The sequence below is a fragment of the Salvelinus alpinus genome, chromosome 3 (assembly GCF_045679555.1).
Source record: "Salvelinus alpinus chromosome 3, SLU_Salpinus.1, whole genome shotgun sequence".
Lineage (NCBI taxonomy): Eukaryota > Metazoa > Chordata > Actinopteri > Salmoniformes > Salmonidae > Salvelinus > Salvelinus alpinus.
In genome coordinates, this window is record NC_092088.1 from 44,843,577 (window position 1) to 44,860,504 (window position 16,928).

A 16,928-nucleotide genomic window follows, 5' to 3' on the forward strand; every position below is an offset into this window, starting at 1 on the left:
TCCTCAGTTCCTTGCTCAGTGTTTGTATGTTAGCACCCAGCCCCAGCCCAAGCCTTGTTGTGAACATATATTTTTCTCTTGTTGGATTTTCCAGAGGTTCTCTGGTTTTGTTCTTTTGTATTTTGGATTAGTCTTTTGAGGTTTGTTTTTCCCTTGCTGTTTTTACCACTTTGTGGATTTTCTTTGTATTTTGGAAGATATCTATTTTTTATTAAACCACCATCTCTAGTACTGCTGTGTCTGCCTCATCTTCTGGGTTCTGCCGATTTAGTGACTGTTTCTCGCACCGGGTCCTGACAATCTACATGGGTGTACAGAGGCCCATTATCAGCAACCATCACTCCTGTGTTACAAGGGCACGTTGTGTTAGCTAATCCAAGTTTATCATTTTAAAAGGCTAATTGATTATTAGAAAAACCTTTTGCAATTATGTTAGCACAGCTGAAAACTGTTGTTCTGATTAAAGAAGCAATAAAACTGGCATTCTTTAGACTAGTTGAGTATCTGGAGCATCAGCATTTGTGGGTTCGATTACAGGCTCAAAATGTCCAGAAACAAAGACCTTTCTTCTGAAACTCGTCAGTCTGTTCTTCTTTTGAGAAATTAATGCTATTCCATGTGAGAAATTGCCAAGAAACTGAAGATCTGGTACAACGCTGTGTACTACTCCCTTCACAGAACAGTACAAACTGGCTCTAACCAGAATAGAAAGAGGAGTAAGAGGCCCCGGTGCACAACTGAGCAAGAGGACAAGTACATTAGAATGTCTAGTTTGAGAACCAGACGCCTCACAAGTCCTCAACTGGCAGCTTCATTAAATAGTACCCGCAAACACCAGTCTCGACGTCAACAGTGAAGAGGCGACTCCGGGATGCTGACCTTCTAGGCAGAGTTCATCTGTCCAGTGTCTGTGTTCTTTTGCCCATCTTAATCTTTTATTTTTATTGACCAGTCTGAGATATGGCTTTTTCTTTGCAACTCTGCCTAGAAGGCCAGGATCCCGGAGTCGCCTCTTCACTGTTGACGTTGAGACTGGTGTTTTGCGGGTACTATTTAATGAAGCTGCCAGTTGAGGACTTGTGAGGCGTCTGAGGTCAAATCTAGCTCTGTATCACATCGGAATGCACCTCCCAAATGTTTTAACAATGCTGAGGGCTCTGTATAGCTCCGCATTGACATGATTGGTTGACAGTACGTGGTGGCGGTACATCCTGTATAAACACAAACTCACTTCCTTGACAACATCTATGCATTGCTCTGTGAAGTGCAAGAAGTATGAATGCCCTCACTTCTGCTGAGGCCATATCACCGTAAATACTGCATGGCCAATGCAGACTTCAGATTGACCAGATGCACAATGCACTTCTCTCTCCAAAATGCGCTCTCTCCCACCAATTTGTGCACATACATTGTTTCATAACTTCATTGTGTGAATTGTTTGCCTTTGAATGTTAGTGTCTATCAATTCCACATTACATATATCACCAGTAGTACATTTACTGTTAATTCCTATAATTTCTAATCTACAATGTTTGTTACTTTGGTTACGGTCATTTCTTTTAAATCAAATCAAATTGTATTATTATATTATTCCAGTCTTCCTGTTCTCATTGTCGGAGTGGACACATTGTTTGCAGAATGCTGTGCTACACTTGTGAGAAACAAGTTTTGGTTTATTTAATACCATTTACGAGTTCTGTCAATTTATTCATTGTCTTTTGTTTGGAGCGCTCCTGTCAATGTTGAGTCTATAGGCTACCTGGCCTGCACGCAAATGTAGGCATATCATTGTGCCCATTTTGGGGCCTGATAGTATTTCTGATTGCCTTAACACACCACCAGTGATGACCTGTGGAGCTTCTCAAAGTAATCTTTTCTTCGCCTCAAACAGCAAGCAAACAGTATATTTTTACATCCATTGGGAATTACAATAGTTCCTCAATGTATTTGAAAAATCATTCCAGCTCTCTCCCTTTCGCTAACCACTCAGCATTTAAGGGAAAAATATCATGCTCTGATCCAGTGGAAACATCATAAAATAGGCTTCTTATCAGTGCTTGACTTGGACTGAAATAGATTGTGGTACTCATTTTGGGTGCTAGTACTCTTTATCACAAGTGATGGCTGGTATGACTGACAGATTGAAGGCATTATCAGGGACAGGGTCATGCAGAGTGGCAACCCAGCAGGGAGGGCTTATAAATAAACTGATCATACATTCCAACAATTCTGGAAAAATAACTGAAGGTCCGGGGTATTTCACACACACAGTACCATTTCTAGTTTTTATGTTGCTGATGTTTGGAATGTTTTGTGCAGCGCTAGAATGTTCTGGCATATACATTTATGGGTAGTACTTTTTTTGTCTATCTGACGGACATTGAACCCCAACTCACAGCTCTTTTAGTCTAGGTGGACCTGAATGCCAAAATATTCATGAGATAGAGGTGCTCAAAGTTGACACATTTTGCATAACCCACCATACTCTGAGACATCCATGTCTTCATCACTGGAAAAGATAAACAGTTGAGTTTAATATCATTTAAAGGCTTACAAACAGGGTTGTCAACCTATTTAATAATTTCTTGAAATCAAGTTTAAAGAAAAATGAAGTTATGTTTTTCAACCTTTAGCGTCAACTATCTAAAAACGTGTTGTGTTGTGCCCGTCATCAATTGAAACACAACATGCTTTTGAATACAGGGTGGGTAGAAATTGAAATCATAAAATGGACCTATCCCTTCAGACCACTACAATTTAGCTGGTACGCCATTTAAATTGAATTGACATTTTTACTTTTTCTAATTACTTTCACAAAGATGTGTAAATTCTATTATCTGTATTTCTATGATTTCAATAGGTTTCCTATGGAGGATTGACAGTATAATTTAAAACAGATATTCCGATTCAAGTAAACATTCTCTGATGTGTGGACCTCCAACCATCTTTGTGGTATCATTTAACAGTCATAATGTCCATTTGATTCCCATTTTAGTACATTCATCAGCCAAAACATGAACCCCACCCTGTATTCAGGAGCATGTTGTGACTCAACCGATGGCGGGCACAACACATATAATTTTTAGGGCTGTCCCCAAATAAAAAAAATCTTGGTTGATTGTAAGTTGTCTGTTCTTTCAACCAATCGATTGCTGGAAATGTTTTAACGTGTATTTTTCCATTTATAGAGAAATGTGTTTTAATAAAATTAACTATGTGCATTGAGTTTGTCTGATGCTTTAAGCTTACGGTTTGATGCCTCAAGAGGGTGCCAGAGATCTAGATAACCAGAAGAAAATAAACTTGACCTGACCCAACTATTCTCCTCCCACTCCTGCTGGCGTTCGCATATTCTGCCATTACTGTCCTGAAGTTACTGGTACTAAATACATATCCTATAAATGACATTGGCTACACATGGCCTGTCTGCAACTATTAACTTGGGTCCGGCCCAAAGCTTGTGCTAGCGAACTTGCAACATTGTATAAAACATTCTGGGCTCTCAGTTTCCAGCGCCAGTGAGCTCAGGGCAGACACAGCTGTAGGCTATTTGCGCAAGGGATAAGAAGCAGTGCTTGACTTGGGCAGGAGCTCACTGGAGTTGAGTACCGGCACCTCAAATGTTCTACTGCTTGAGCTCTTGTTCCTCTTATAGAATATTAGCTCAAAAGTATTGTGGAGCTCCTGCTCCTAAATATAAAAAAGGGTTCCAAGGAACTGATCCAAGAGCGAGAGGCAGGAAAGCGTGATGAAAGGCAGAGATAAGCTGACTGGAAGAGAAGGGAATCGATGATATAACAAAATGAGCACAATTCCAGCCTTAATGCTGCCATGATGACAGCACTCAAGGCAGGATTAGGGCAATTCCACGATAACGGAATTACACTGAGACTCAGATTTTTCACTTTAAAATATATATGCCAAACAAAAAACATTGATTTCTAAGTTTAACAAACCATAGACACCTTGAGTTTGAAAGAATCTATTTTGGTTATTGAACTGAAGTGGACTTACACCCAATAACAGAATTACGGTAACAGAATTACATCAAGGGTCCCTGATCTGTTCTACATCATCATTATGGATATGAATGTCATTTTCTTCATGGTGATGTATCCTGAATTGGTACACAAAGGTAGAAATGCGCAATATCATTATTTGCACGTATGGGTATTATTCTATACACTGGCTAATATTGTAATGAACTTCACCCCAAAACAAGACCAAATTTGGTTGGTTCCGACCAGACCAAATCTGAACCAATCATCGACGTCTATGTTTCACAAGTTTGGACATCACAGTACAGAACAGTAGAGCACAGCACATCACAGAAGAGTACAGTATAGTACATTATACTGTACTCTACTCTAGTGTGCTCTACTGTACTGAACTCTAATTTACTCTAATGTACTGTACTGAACTATACTCTACTCTACTTTTCTTTACTGTACTGTACTCTACGTGCTTCACTGTACTGTACTATGCTGTCCAAACTTGTGAAACATAGACAATGATTGGTTCAGATTTTGTCCAAGGCCGGTCCGAACTGGCTCAAAAATCAACATCTGTGGACGTTGAAATCAAGGCCAGGGCGGACTGACCAAATTTCAACTACTTTTCAACCTCCATGGACGTCCGGTGTTGGTCGGTGCTCAGTGTGTGCGGATGTTGGTTACAGTAAATGGAAAGAGAGGGGGCTAATGGGTGTGTGTCGGTAAGAGCCGAGAGAGGTAACACTAACTGGAGAGAGATAGAAGAGAGAGGAAGAGAGAGAGAGAGGGGAGGGGTTGTCCAGACTGTTTTCACACTCCCGCTCTGACCACCAGATGACAGAAAGAAAACAGCTATGAGCTGAACATAACAGTATGCCGGTGGAAGGGAGGACAATAGCAGGTGACCCAACTGTGGCTTGTGACTACTATGATTTCCCATTGCAGCCAATTCAATTGAAGTCATTCCGTTACTGATTTTTCTGTAATTCTGTTACCGATTTGGAACCTGGAAGCAAAAAGGATTCTTCAAAGGGACCTCCTATGGGGACGCGGGAATAACCCTTTTTGGATTCTATACTGAACCAAAATATAAATGCAGCATGCAACAATTTCAACGATTTCAACGATCAGTCAATTGAAATAAATTCATTATGCCCTAATCTATGGATTCCACATGACTGGGCAGGGGTGCAGCTATGGGTGGGCCTGGGAGGGCATAGGCCCACCCACTTGGGAGCAAGGCCCACCCACTGGGGAGCCAGGCGCAGCCAATCAGAATAATTTTTGATTACAGACAGAAATACTCCTCAGTTTCATCAGCTGTCCGGGTGGCTGGTCTCAGTCGATACCGCAGGTGCAGAAGCCGGATGTGGAGGTCCTGGGCTGGCGTGGTTACACGTGGTCTGCGGTTATGAGGCCGGTTGGACGCACTGCCAAATTCTCTAAAACGACGTTGGAGATGGCTTATGGTAGAGAATTTAACATTCAATTCTCTGGCAGCAACTTTGGTAGACATTCCTGCAGTCAGCATGTCAATTGCACGCTCCCTCAAAACTTCAGACATCTGTGGCACTGTGTTGTGTGACAAAACTGCACATTTTAGAGTGGCTTTTTATTGTCCCCAGCACAAGGTGCACCATTGTAATGATCATGCTGTTTAATCAGCTTCTTGATATGCCACTCCTGTCAGGTAGATGGATTATCATGGAGAAATGCTCACTAACAGGGATGTAAACAAATTTGTGCACAGAATATGACAGAAATAAGCTTTTTGTGCATATGGAACATTTCTGGGATCTTTTATTTCAGCTCGTGTCACATGGGTCCAACACTTTACATGTTGCGTTTATATTTTGGACAAACACCTTTTTTTTGTAAGAGTGTACCTTTACTTGTTACTTCTGTGAACTTTCATTATCCTCCCTCATGAGGGAGATAAATTAGAAAATATCTTAAAGATTGTCACGGATCCCTCTGGAACTTTCGTTGCGCACACCTGGCCGCTATTCCCACTGATTGTATTTGTATATATGTTCCCTTTGGTGCGGTCGATTGCTGTTACAATGTCCGTTGGTGCGTGTGAGTACCTGTGCTGTGTGTTTTGGGCTTTCGTGCCATTGTGGATTGCGCAGATGATTACGGGTCTCGTCCCGTGTGTATTTATTCGAAGTACTCCTCGCTCTTTTGTTTGGGTTTCAACCCTGTGTTTTTGTTACGTGTTTGTTTGTTCTTCATCCCCGTGCCCTTACACGGCACGCCGTAATTTGGGGTATAATAAAATAAACCGATTCGCATTCCTGCGCCTGTCTCCCGAATCATTGTTACCAACGTGACAAAGATATGTGGGTCTTTGGAAATGGAATTACAAGGCAATGTTTTGTAAACTTACAGAAGGCAAATAATTTATCCAAAACTAAATATAAGTGTTGATATTAGTTAGCAGGGGTCTTTACTTCAACATTACTGTGTTTTGATATATTTATAATACCTTTTAAGACTTATTCTGGTAGATGTTTTCTAAGACCCCTTTTCTATCTGTTTGACCACAAATCAAAGCCATGCTATGCTTAAAATTGAGATTCTTTTTTTTAAATGGTTGAAAAATGTATCTATGCCTTCATTTCCCCAAAATATAGACTCTTAGTTTTCATTTGATACCCAATTTGTCCTTTTACATGAAAATGACAATTAGCAGATTACACTGAAGCAGAGAAAGGGAGGTGGCAGGGGAGGGGGAAAACAGACAACTTCTAACCCTATCTAGCCTGCCTCTATGCAGCATAGAGCCCTCTGCAATCAATCGCACCCCAGAGACCCAACAGCACTGACAATCAGAGAAGGGTGAGCGCCACAACATCCAGGGAACCAACTCATTCCAGGCCTACCCCTCAGCCAAGATTTAGGACCAAACATGTGGCATGACAGATTTTATACCGAGGGTGGAGGTTTTGACTGCACAACTTTTTTTTAGCCCATGACGGATAGGTGCCTGCCTTACTGGTTTGGTATGGTATCTGTGTCTGTGTGCAAGTAGTATGTGTTACTGCAGTTATTTTTAGAGGGCTAAGTTAAGAATAACAGAAAATATAGCGCTTGAGTGTATTTTACCTAAGAGAGAATGGGATCATATGTGTATATTAAGCAATCAGGTAGCCTAGCAGAGCTGACTAGGTGAAAAATCTGTCGACGTACCCTTGAGCAAAGCACTTAACCCGTAATTGCTCCTGTAAGTCACTCTGGATAAGAGAATCTGCTAAATGACTCAAATGTAAAATATGCAATCAGTACAATTCCTGGTTAGCGTTTTCCTTCTTGTCCTTTGCCCCGCTGCAGAGTGCAAAGCAAGACCATGGCATTTTCCCGACGCACACACACATCCTTCCCAGGTATGTGAACCCTTCTCACTTGGTGGTGGTCTTTTTGTTTGACAGGCCACTGGCCAGGATGGAAATAGTGTCCAGTCCACAGCTGTCCTGCACAATGCAGAGTGCAGATAATGAAGATATAGTACCTAACCTCTCCACATGGGATTGATAAGAGGGCCAAAGGAAGACAGGTGTCTGTCTGTATGATAACATGGGGCAGAGCTGCTTGTTGCTGCAATGTTCCAGGCCGCTCCCTCATCCTGTTCAGATGTCAGAACAACATGGCAACTCTACTCCTCATCTGAGCACAGGCCCAACAACTACAATTCACAAACGTGCCATTTCTATTGGCCCTGAGGTATTCCCAGCATACATCCTCTTGATCACTTTTGGTCACAATTATACAACCCTTGCATGCCATTCTAAACAGGGCCAGTGAAGCTCAACACATTCGTTCCCAGGTTTGCGTGTCCTTGTTGGACTGTGGAGCGGGTTGATAGGGAGGCACGCGGCACAGATGCTGCTCTCCTATTGGCCTCGAGGCATCTCCGGGCCTGGTTCTGTACATTCTATGGAAATGAGAGAGGCAGGAGAGCATGACAAAGTCATCCCAACTGGACAGCTCTGGAGAAAAGTGATATCCCAGCAGAAAAAAAGAGCCGTTGTCGTTTCTGAATTGTCATGAAGTGCATGTGGAAAAAGAGATGGCAGAAAGGCGAGAGGGACTGATGGAAGGAAAGCGGGAGGGAAAAGGGAGGGAGGAAGAAGGGCTCTGTTGAACCCCAGGACATCTGTTTCCTGAGATGGGATGTCAGGTGATATATTACTCATGTTTGGTAACACTTTATTTGGATAGTCCATCTGTAGATGCTCTACAGACCATCTACAGACTATCAGTAACATTTCAACTTACTATCTACCAACCCTAACTCTAGCTCTAACCATGATCTACCCTTATCCTAACCCTAAACGTAATCCCTTACCCTAACCCTTATTCTAAACCTAAGCCTAACTGTAACCTTGGCAAGCAGTTGCTTATCAACAGATTGTTTGCTGAAAGTACGACCATCTGTAGAGAAACTACAGATGGAAAATCCAGACCATCCAAATAAAGTGTGACCTTCATGTTTTCCCAACACTTAATCAGAACTACGGGCAGTCTATCTATCGTTAAGAATAAGGTGTGCTGCTCAAAGCAACTTTAGGCTAGAAACATGGCGAAATCAGAAAGAGTCATATTGTGCAAGTAATTACTGTAATCAAAACAAGCACCATGAGGCAATTGTGAACAGCAGACAAATGATCAACTCAAGCTGTTAATTTGAGTCTCCATGGATGATTAGGTCACAGGAAGTACTGAGCTGCTACCAGGAAGTAGGCATGCTTTGCTTTGTTTGTTTGCTTCAGTTGTGAATCGTGATGGGAAATGGGTTAAGTAATAGTTGTTTTTTCCTTCCTTCCATCTCAAGCCCTAGAACCCATGAAAGACAGATGGCCAAATACCCAACACACAGGACCATTAGATTGGACAGATTTCCATCTGATGAGGTTTTCAAATTTGAAAAACAATCACAGACAGAGGGAAGCCATGGGCTACTTATTTTCCGATATGGAATATCAGAGAGTATTGTGGAGCTGTCCTTCTGGCAAATGGAATTTCCTATTTCAAAAGGAACTGGGTCCTTCAGTGCTAAATTTGGACAGCTTATAAAAGAGTGACATTATTTACCCCTGGGATTTATGGGATATTCAATGAGCTGTTCAACGCAGTGTGACTTACATGCTCCCATGGCCCTTTCTTTTCCCAACATTGCTTTAATAGGAGCTACTCAATTCATCTATTACAACCAATTATTTGTGCAGACAGTCACAGAGCAAACTGTGATAGTCAGCCAACGTATGTGATCAGTCTGGATGGGAGCGAGGGAGAAATGAACACAGAAAACTGAGTGGCAAATCTTTTTGCAGAACACATTAACATATTCAAATGAATGAATAAATCCTTGCAAACTGTGGTCTCAACTGTACATAATAGGTTGTGAATTAAATACAGTGCCTTCAAAAAGCATTCATATTACTTATTCCACATTTTGTTGTGTTACAGCCTGAATTCAAAATGGATTCAATCATTTCTTCTCTCACCCATCTACACACAATAACTCAGAATGACAAAGTGAAAACATGTTTTTAGACATTTCTTGCAAAAGTATAGAAAATTAAATACAGAAATTATTTTCTGCCCATTTGTCACAATCGTTATATGGTGGAAGAGAGGACCAAAGCGCAGCGTGGTTTGAATACATCTTCTATTTTTAATGAAGACGAAAACGAAGAACACTTTACAAACTACAAAAAAACAACAAACGAACGAACGTGACGCTATAATCCAAAATAGTGCTGACACTAAACACTACACATAGACAATAACCCACGAACTGGACGGAGGGGCAGCTCCGGACTGAGGGGCAGCTCCGGACTGAGGGGCAGCTCCGGACTGAGGGGCAGCTCCGGACTGAGGGGCAGCTCCTGACTGAGGGGCAGCTCCTGACTGAGGGGCAGCTCCTGACTGGCGGGCGGCTCAGGCAGCTCCTGACTGGCGGGCGGCTCTGGCAGCTCCTGACTGGCGGGCGGCTCTGGCAGCTCCTGACTGGCGGGGGGCTATGACGGCTCCTGACTGGCGGGCGGCTCTGGCGGCTCCTGACTGGCGGGCGGCTCTGGCGGCTCCTGACTGGCGGGCGGCTCTGGCGGCTCCTGACTGGCGGGCGGCTCTGGCGGCTCCTGACTGACGGGCGGCTCTGGCGGCTCCTGACTGACGGGCGGCTCTAGCGGCTCAGGACAGACGGGCGGCTCTGACGGCTCAGGACAGACGGGCGGCTCTGACGGCTCAGGTCAGACGGGCGGCTCTGACGGCTCAGGTCAGACGGGCGGCTCTGACGGGTCAGGACAGACGGGCGGCTCTGACGGCTCAGGACAGACGGGCAGCGCAGGCGGCGCTGGGCAGACGGACAGCTCAGACGGCGCTGGGCAGACGGGCAGCGCAGGTGGTGCTGGGCAGACGGGCAGCGCAGGCGGCGCTGGGCAGACGGCAGACTCTGGCCTGCTGAGGCGCACAGTAGGCCTGGTGCGTGGTGCCGGAACTGGTGGTACCGGGCTAAGGACACGCACCTCAAGGCTAGTGCGGGGAGCAGGAACAGGCCGTACAGGGCTCTGGAGACGCACAGGAGGCTTGGTGCGTGGTGCCGGAACTGGTGGTACCGGGTTGGGGACACGCACCTCAAGGCTAGTGCGGGGAGAAGGAACAGGGCGTACTGGACTCTGGAGACGCACAGGAAGCTTGGTGCGTGGTGTTGGCACTGGTGGTACTGGGCTGGTGCGAGGGGCTGCCACAGGCGGACTGGTGCGTGGAGAAGGCACCGGATAGACCGGACCGTGGAGGCGCACTACAGGTCTCGAGCACCGAGCCTGCCCAACCCTACCTGGCTGAATACTCCCCGTGGCCATTCCAGTACGGCGAGGTGGAATCAGCCGCACTGGGCTATGAACACGTATGGGAGACACCATACGTAGGGCTGGTGCCATGTACCCCGGCCCAAGGAGACGCACTGGTGACCAGATGCGTAGAGCCGGTTTCATGGCACCTGGCTCGATGCCCACCCTAGCCTGGCAGATACGAGGTGCTGGAATGTACCGCACCGGGCTATGCACACGCACCGGGGACACCGTGCGCATCTCTGCATAACACGGTGCCTGCCCGGTCGCTCTCTCTCCACGGTAAGCACGGGAAGTTGGCTCAGGTCTCCTACCTGGCTTAACACTACTCCCCGTGTCCCCCCCCCAATACATTTTTGTGGCTACCTCTCTGGCTTCCAGCCGCGCTTTCGTGCAGCCTCCTCATACCACCGCCTCTCCGCTTTCGCTGCCTCCAGCTCAGCTTTGGGACGGCGATACTCACCAGCCTGTTTCCATGGTCCCTTTCCGTCCAGTATTTCCTCCCATGTCCAGAAATCCTGACCTCGCTGTCTCTCCTGCTCCTGCCCGTTACCACGCTGCTTGGTCCTTGGTTGGTGGGTTATTCTGTCACGATCGTTATATGGTGGAAGAGAGGAGGACCAAAGCGCAGCGTGGTTTGAATACATCTTCTATTTTTAATGAAGACGAAAACGAAGAACACTTTACAAACTACAAAAAAAAAAAAAACGAACGAACGTGACGCTATAATCCAAAATAGTGCTCACACTAAACACTACACATAGACAATAACCCACGAACTACCCAATGAATATGGCTGCCTAAATATGGTTCCCAATCAGAGACAACGATAGACAGCTGTCTCTAATTGAGAACCAATCTAGGCAACCATAGACATACATACACCTAGACTAGACACTGCCCCATAAACATACAAAACCACTAGACAATACAAAACACATACATCCCCCATGTCACACCCTGACCTAACTAAAATAATAAAGAAAACAAAGATAACTAAGGCCAGGGCGTGACACCATTATTCTTTTCAAAAATCTTCAAGTTGTCAAATTGGTTGTTGATCAGGTCTTTCAGGTCTTGCAATATTACTTTAGTGCCTTGTTGCAAACAGGATGCATGTTTTGGAATATTTGTTATTCTGTACTGACTTCCTTCTTTTCCCTCTGTCAATTAGGTTAGTATTGTGGAGTAACTACAATGTTGTTGATCCATCCTCAGGTTTTTTCCTATCACAGCCATTAAACACTGTAACTGTTTTAAAGTCACCATTGGCCTCATGGTGAAATCCCTGAGCGGTTTCCTTCCTCTCCGGCAACTGAGTTAGGAAGGATGCCTGTATCTTTGTAGTGACTGGGAGTATTGACACACCATCCAAAGTGTAATTGTCACGCTCTGACCTTAGAGAACCGTTTTATTTCTCTATTTGGTTAGGTCATGGTGTGATTAGGGTGGGCATTCTATGTTTCCTATTTCTTTGTTTTTGGCCGAGTGTGGTTCCCAATCAGAGGCAGCTGTCTATTGTTGTCTCTGATTGGGAATCATACTTAGGTAGCCTTTTTCCCACCTGTGTTTTGTGGGTAGTTATTTTCTGTTTAGTCTCTGTTACCTGACAGAACTGTTCGCTTTCGTTTTGTTACTTTGTTCGAGTGTTTTTTGATAATAAATAAAATCATGAACACTTTTCACGCTGCGCTTTGGTCCACTCCTTCCGACGACAGGCGTTTCAGTAATTAAAAACTTCACCACGCTCAAAGGGATATTCAATGTCTGTTTAATTGAATTTTTTTTTTTTACCCATCTACCAATAGGTGCCCTTCTTTGCGAGGCATTGGAAAACCTCCCTGGTCTTTGTGGTTGAATCTGTGTTTGACTGGGGGACCTTTCAGATAATTGTATGTGTGGGGTACAGAGATGAGATAGTCATTTAAAAATCATGTTAAACACTTGTGTTGAACACTGAGTGAGTTCATGTAACTTATTATGTGACTTGTTAAGCACATTTTTATTCCTGTACCTATTTAGATTTGCCATAACAAAGGGGTTGAATACGTATTGACTCAAAGACATTTCAGCTTTTCATTTTTTATTAATTTGCAAAAATTTGGAAAGATTTCACTGACATTATGGGGTACTGTGTGTAGGCTATATTTAATCCATTTTAAATTCAGGCTGAAACAACAAAATCTGGAAAAAGTCAAGGGGTGTCAATACTTTCTGAAGGCGCTGTAGATGTTCAATGCCGGGTGGTAGGAAACGAGACACCAGAATGCTGCAATCAATCTAAGGATACTTTATACATGTTTTCATTATATCCTGTTTAAAGAGTACATATCAGTCTTGACATTCGTTTTGGATTCCATTCACATGATAGGAAGCTAATACTTAAAAGGTCAGAAGGTCAGTCCGTAATCTTAAACTGGGTGTGAGTTACACTCAGATAGGTGTTTACAAACACGGGGGGTCAGTCTCTAGACGCTACATTTCTCCTCTAATGTTTTCCCCGTCTCCCATTTCGTGCAACTTGACTGGTTCTTATTATGTGCCTTGGTATGCAGGTTTCACTTTCAAACATTTGAGCGAGATATGGGCTCCCTGGGGGAATCGGGCTTTCAGTTTGACCACCCCCCCAGCCTCTGGAATGCACTCCCGGACCACCTGAAGGCACCACAGACTTTGGGCTAGTTTAAAATGAGCCTAAAGACCTTTCTCTTTAGGAAGGCGTTCTGTTGATAGCTGTGCTCTTTGGTGTCCGCGCCACATGTAGTGTCAGCTGGGATCTTTGTGTCAGTTGCCCTGTCTAGTTGTGTCCATTTTCTTTCTTCTATTTGTGTTTTTTATTTTTTTTATTTTACGCACTTTGAGATTATTCTGTATAATGAAAAAGCTCTTTACAAATGTAATAAATCATTGACTATTACTATCATCTGTGGGGACTGATGGAAGATGTGAACTCAAAGACAATGGCCGTGTGTGTGTCAAAAACCCAAAAGACCATGATGAGATAAAACTGTAGCAGTGATGTTAGAGAGGGGTAAAGCTACAGATATTTGTTCAGTCAGGCAGGTATTCACACCGTAGTGCTGAGCGATTAGGTTCGGTTTCTGTTCGATTTGAAATAAAAGAAGATCACGGTTTTCGATTTCGGTTTGACTTTTTTTAATCAACATTAAATGCACTATGCATTATGTGGGTTGAATGCTGTGGCAACACAGACTAAAACAATTAATAAAAGTCCCATGATGGTAGTGACTGCCCATTACTGCTTATCACTTATCATAATTTATTCACATGAATTTACTTTCATAGAATATTTCAATTGTGTATATTACATTTGTTTTATTTGATGACTTATTATTTACTCATTCCAAGTCATCGCATCTCTATAGAGCTGCTGGCTAGGCTGTCTGACAAAATCTGTCACGCCCTGGCCTTAGTTATCTTTGTTTTCTTTATTATTTTAGTTAGGTCAGGGTGTGACATGGGGGATGTATGTGTTTTGTATTGTCTAGGAGGTTTTCTATGCTTATGGGGCAGTGTCTAGTCTAGGGGATTGTATGTCTATGGTTGCCTAGATTGGTTCTCAATTAGAGACAGCTGTCTATCGTTGTCTCTGATTGGGAGCCATATTTAGGCAGCCATAGTCATTAGGTATTTGTGGGTGATTGTCTATGTCTATGTGTAAGTTGCCAGTGTCTGCACTTATTTGTTTTGTATAGCTTCACGTTCGTAGTTTTGTTTAAGTGTTCTTCAGTACGTCGCTTAAATAAATAGATTATGTATTCACTTCACGCTGCGCCTTGGTCCTCTTCTCTTTCACGTTACGACGATTGTGACAAAATCACAATTTTAGTAGTTCTTCAAAGTAAATAAGGCATACTTTTATGACTGCTGAATACCAACTATCATTCACTTAGATCCTGTATTTTCAGGTAGAAATACCTCGCAAAGCAACTGCTCTCTATCCCTCGCGATTGCACATTCTTATGCCTCTCTTACGTAGCAGGCGTAAAAGAAACACAGACCAGACAAGTAGGCGTGCAATGGATTATGGTCATGGTAGTTAATTACCAAGTTTTCTGAGCTAAACTATGTTGAATATTGGCCTGTTAGAAACTTCAACTCCCTACCAGATTGCACTGATTTATCTCTAGAGAAACTGTGCATTGTGCGCATTGAGCTCACAGAAAAAAAAGAAAAAAGAAATGGAATTCAAATAATTGAACTGATGTTGGTCAATTTGTTGTTAAAAAAATAATAACAATCTACATTTCGGTTTATCGCTGAGCATTATCACACTGCCAACCAGGGTGGGGTAATAGCTGATACCATATAATCGTTACATGTAATCTGATAATAATTTTTTTAGCTGTAATCGGTTATGTAACAAGCAAAATTATTGTAATCAGATTACAGATACATTTGAAAAACTAAATGACTACTTCTTGGATTACTTTTAAATTCAGAAAGGATATTGGATACTCTGTTTTCTGAATGGTATCCAATTCAGCATTGAAAAAAGGCGCAGGTTTAAGTTTGTTTCACTTGAGCGAATCTGACCACAACTCAGAGACCACTAGGATGACAGACCAAATGTGTTTAATGGATCCATTTTGTCCTCAAGATACAGCCTGGTTTGTTTGTTTGTTTGTGTGCGTGTGTGTGTGTGAAAGAGAGAGAAGGCGAGCGACACAGAGATAAAGAGACCTTGTATCACCCCTTCCTCTATCCAAAGCTTGTGTCAAATTCTATCTGCCAGTGTGTGGGGTGCATGGAGCTTCTAACAGGAGGGCAGGAAGCACTCCACTCCTCCTGCAACTGAAAGGCACCATGGCAGACCCTCTTATCTAAGGCAATAAGGTAGACCCTCTCCTCTAATGCAGTATGGCAGGTAGGTCAGTACTTCAGCTTTCAATAAACCCTTCCTCCCAGGGACGGTGATTTAGAGCTTTTAAATGAAACCCAGAGTACTACAGCTACCAGAAGTGGTTTCTGGGCTGAACTTTAAATGTTAAGATGGTGGGTAAGTGTTTTGAGCTGTATCAAATGAACATTACAATTTACATTTACATTTACATTTAAGTCATTTAGCAGACGCTCTTATCCAGAGCGACTTACAAATTGGTGCATTCCCCTTATGATATCCAGTGGAACAACCACTTTACAATAGTGCATCTAACTCTTTTAAGGGGGGGGGTGTTAGAAGGATTACTTTATCCTATCCTAGGTATTCCTTAAAGAGGTGGGGTTTCAGGTGTCTCCGGAAGGTGGTGATTGACTCCGCTGACCTGGCGTCGTGAGGGAGTTTGTTCCACCATTGGGGTGCCAGAGCAGCGAACAGTTTTGACTGGGCTGAGCGGGAACTGTACTTCCTCAGAGGTAGGGAGGCGAGCAGGCCAGAGGTGGATGAACGCAGTGCCCTTGTTTGGGTGTAGGGCCTGATCAGAGCCTGAAGGTACGGAGGTGCCGTTCCCCTCACAGCTCCGTAGGCAAGCACCATGGTCTTGTAGCGGATGCGAGCTTCAACTGGAAGCCAGTGGAGAGAGCGGAGGAGCGGGGTGACGTGAGAGAACTTGGGAAAGTTGAACACCAGACGGGCTGCGGCGTTCTGGATGAGTTGTAGGGGTTTAATGGCACAGGCAGGGAGCCCAGCCAACAGCGAGTTGCAGTAATCCAGACGGGAGATGACAAGTGCCTGGATTAGGACCTGCGCCGCTTCCTGCGTGAGGCAGGGTCGTACTCTGCGAATGTTAATAATACTATTAATATTAATACAGTACAATAGGCTAAATCACACTTAAAAAGTATAAATAGACTGAAATCAAACCATTCTAATACCATACAGCCAGAATCCTTTCTATATGCCCACATTTAAACTTTGTTGAGAAAATGATTACTTTTTCAACAAAGTTACGCCTGTTAAGCCGTGTGTAGGCAAAAAAAGAGACAATACGAGAGAAGAACTTAATGAAGCCTAGTTAACACACATTTAATTACAGACAAAAAATGACTGTTTTCGCCCCCGGGCTCTCGATGTGCTGTCTCTGCATATTGTTATGGCCTCCAGCAGCAGACAATACAATAT

The 16,928-nt window shown here is 43.5% G+C and overlaps 1 protein-coding gene across 5 annotated transcripts in view; it reads right to left on the reverse strand.

Annotated features, from left to right (window-relative positions):
- The window catches only part of LOC139570790 (ubiquitin carboxyl-terminal hydrolase 54-like), a 125,231-nt gene that overhangs the window by 45,608 nt on the left and 62,695 nt on the right, over window positions 1-16,928 (reverse strand). The window lies entirely within an intron of this gene.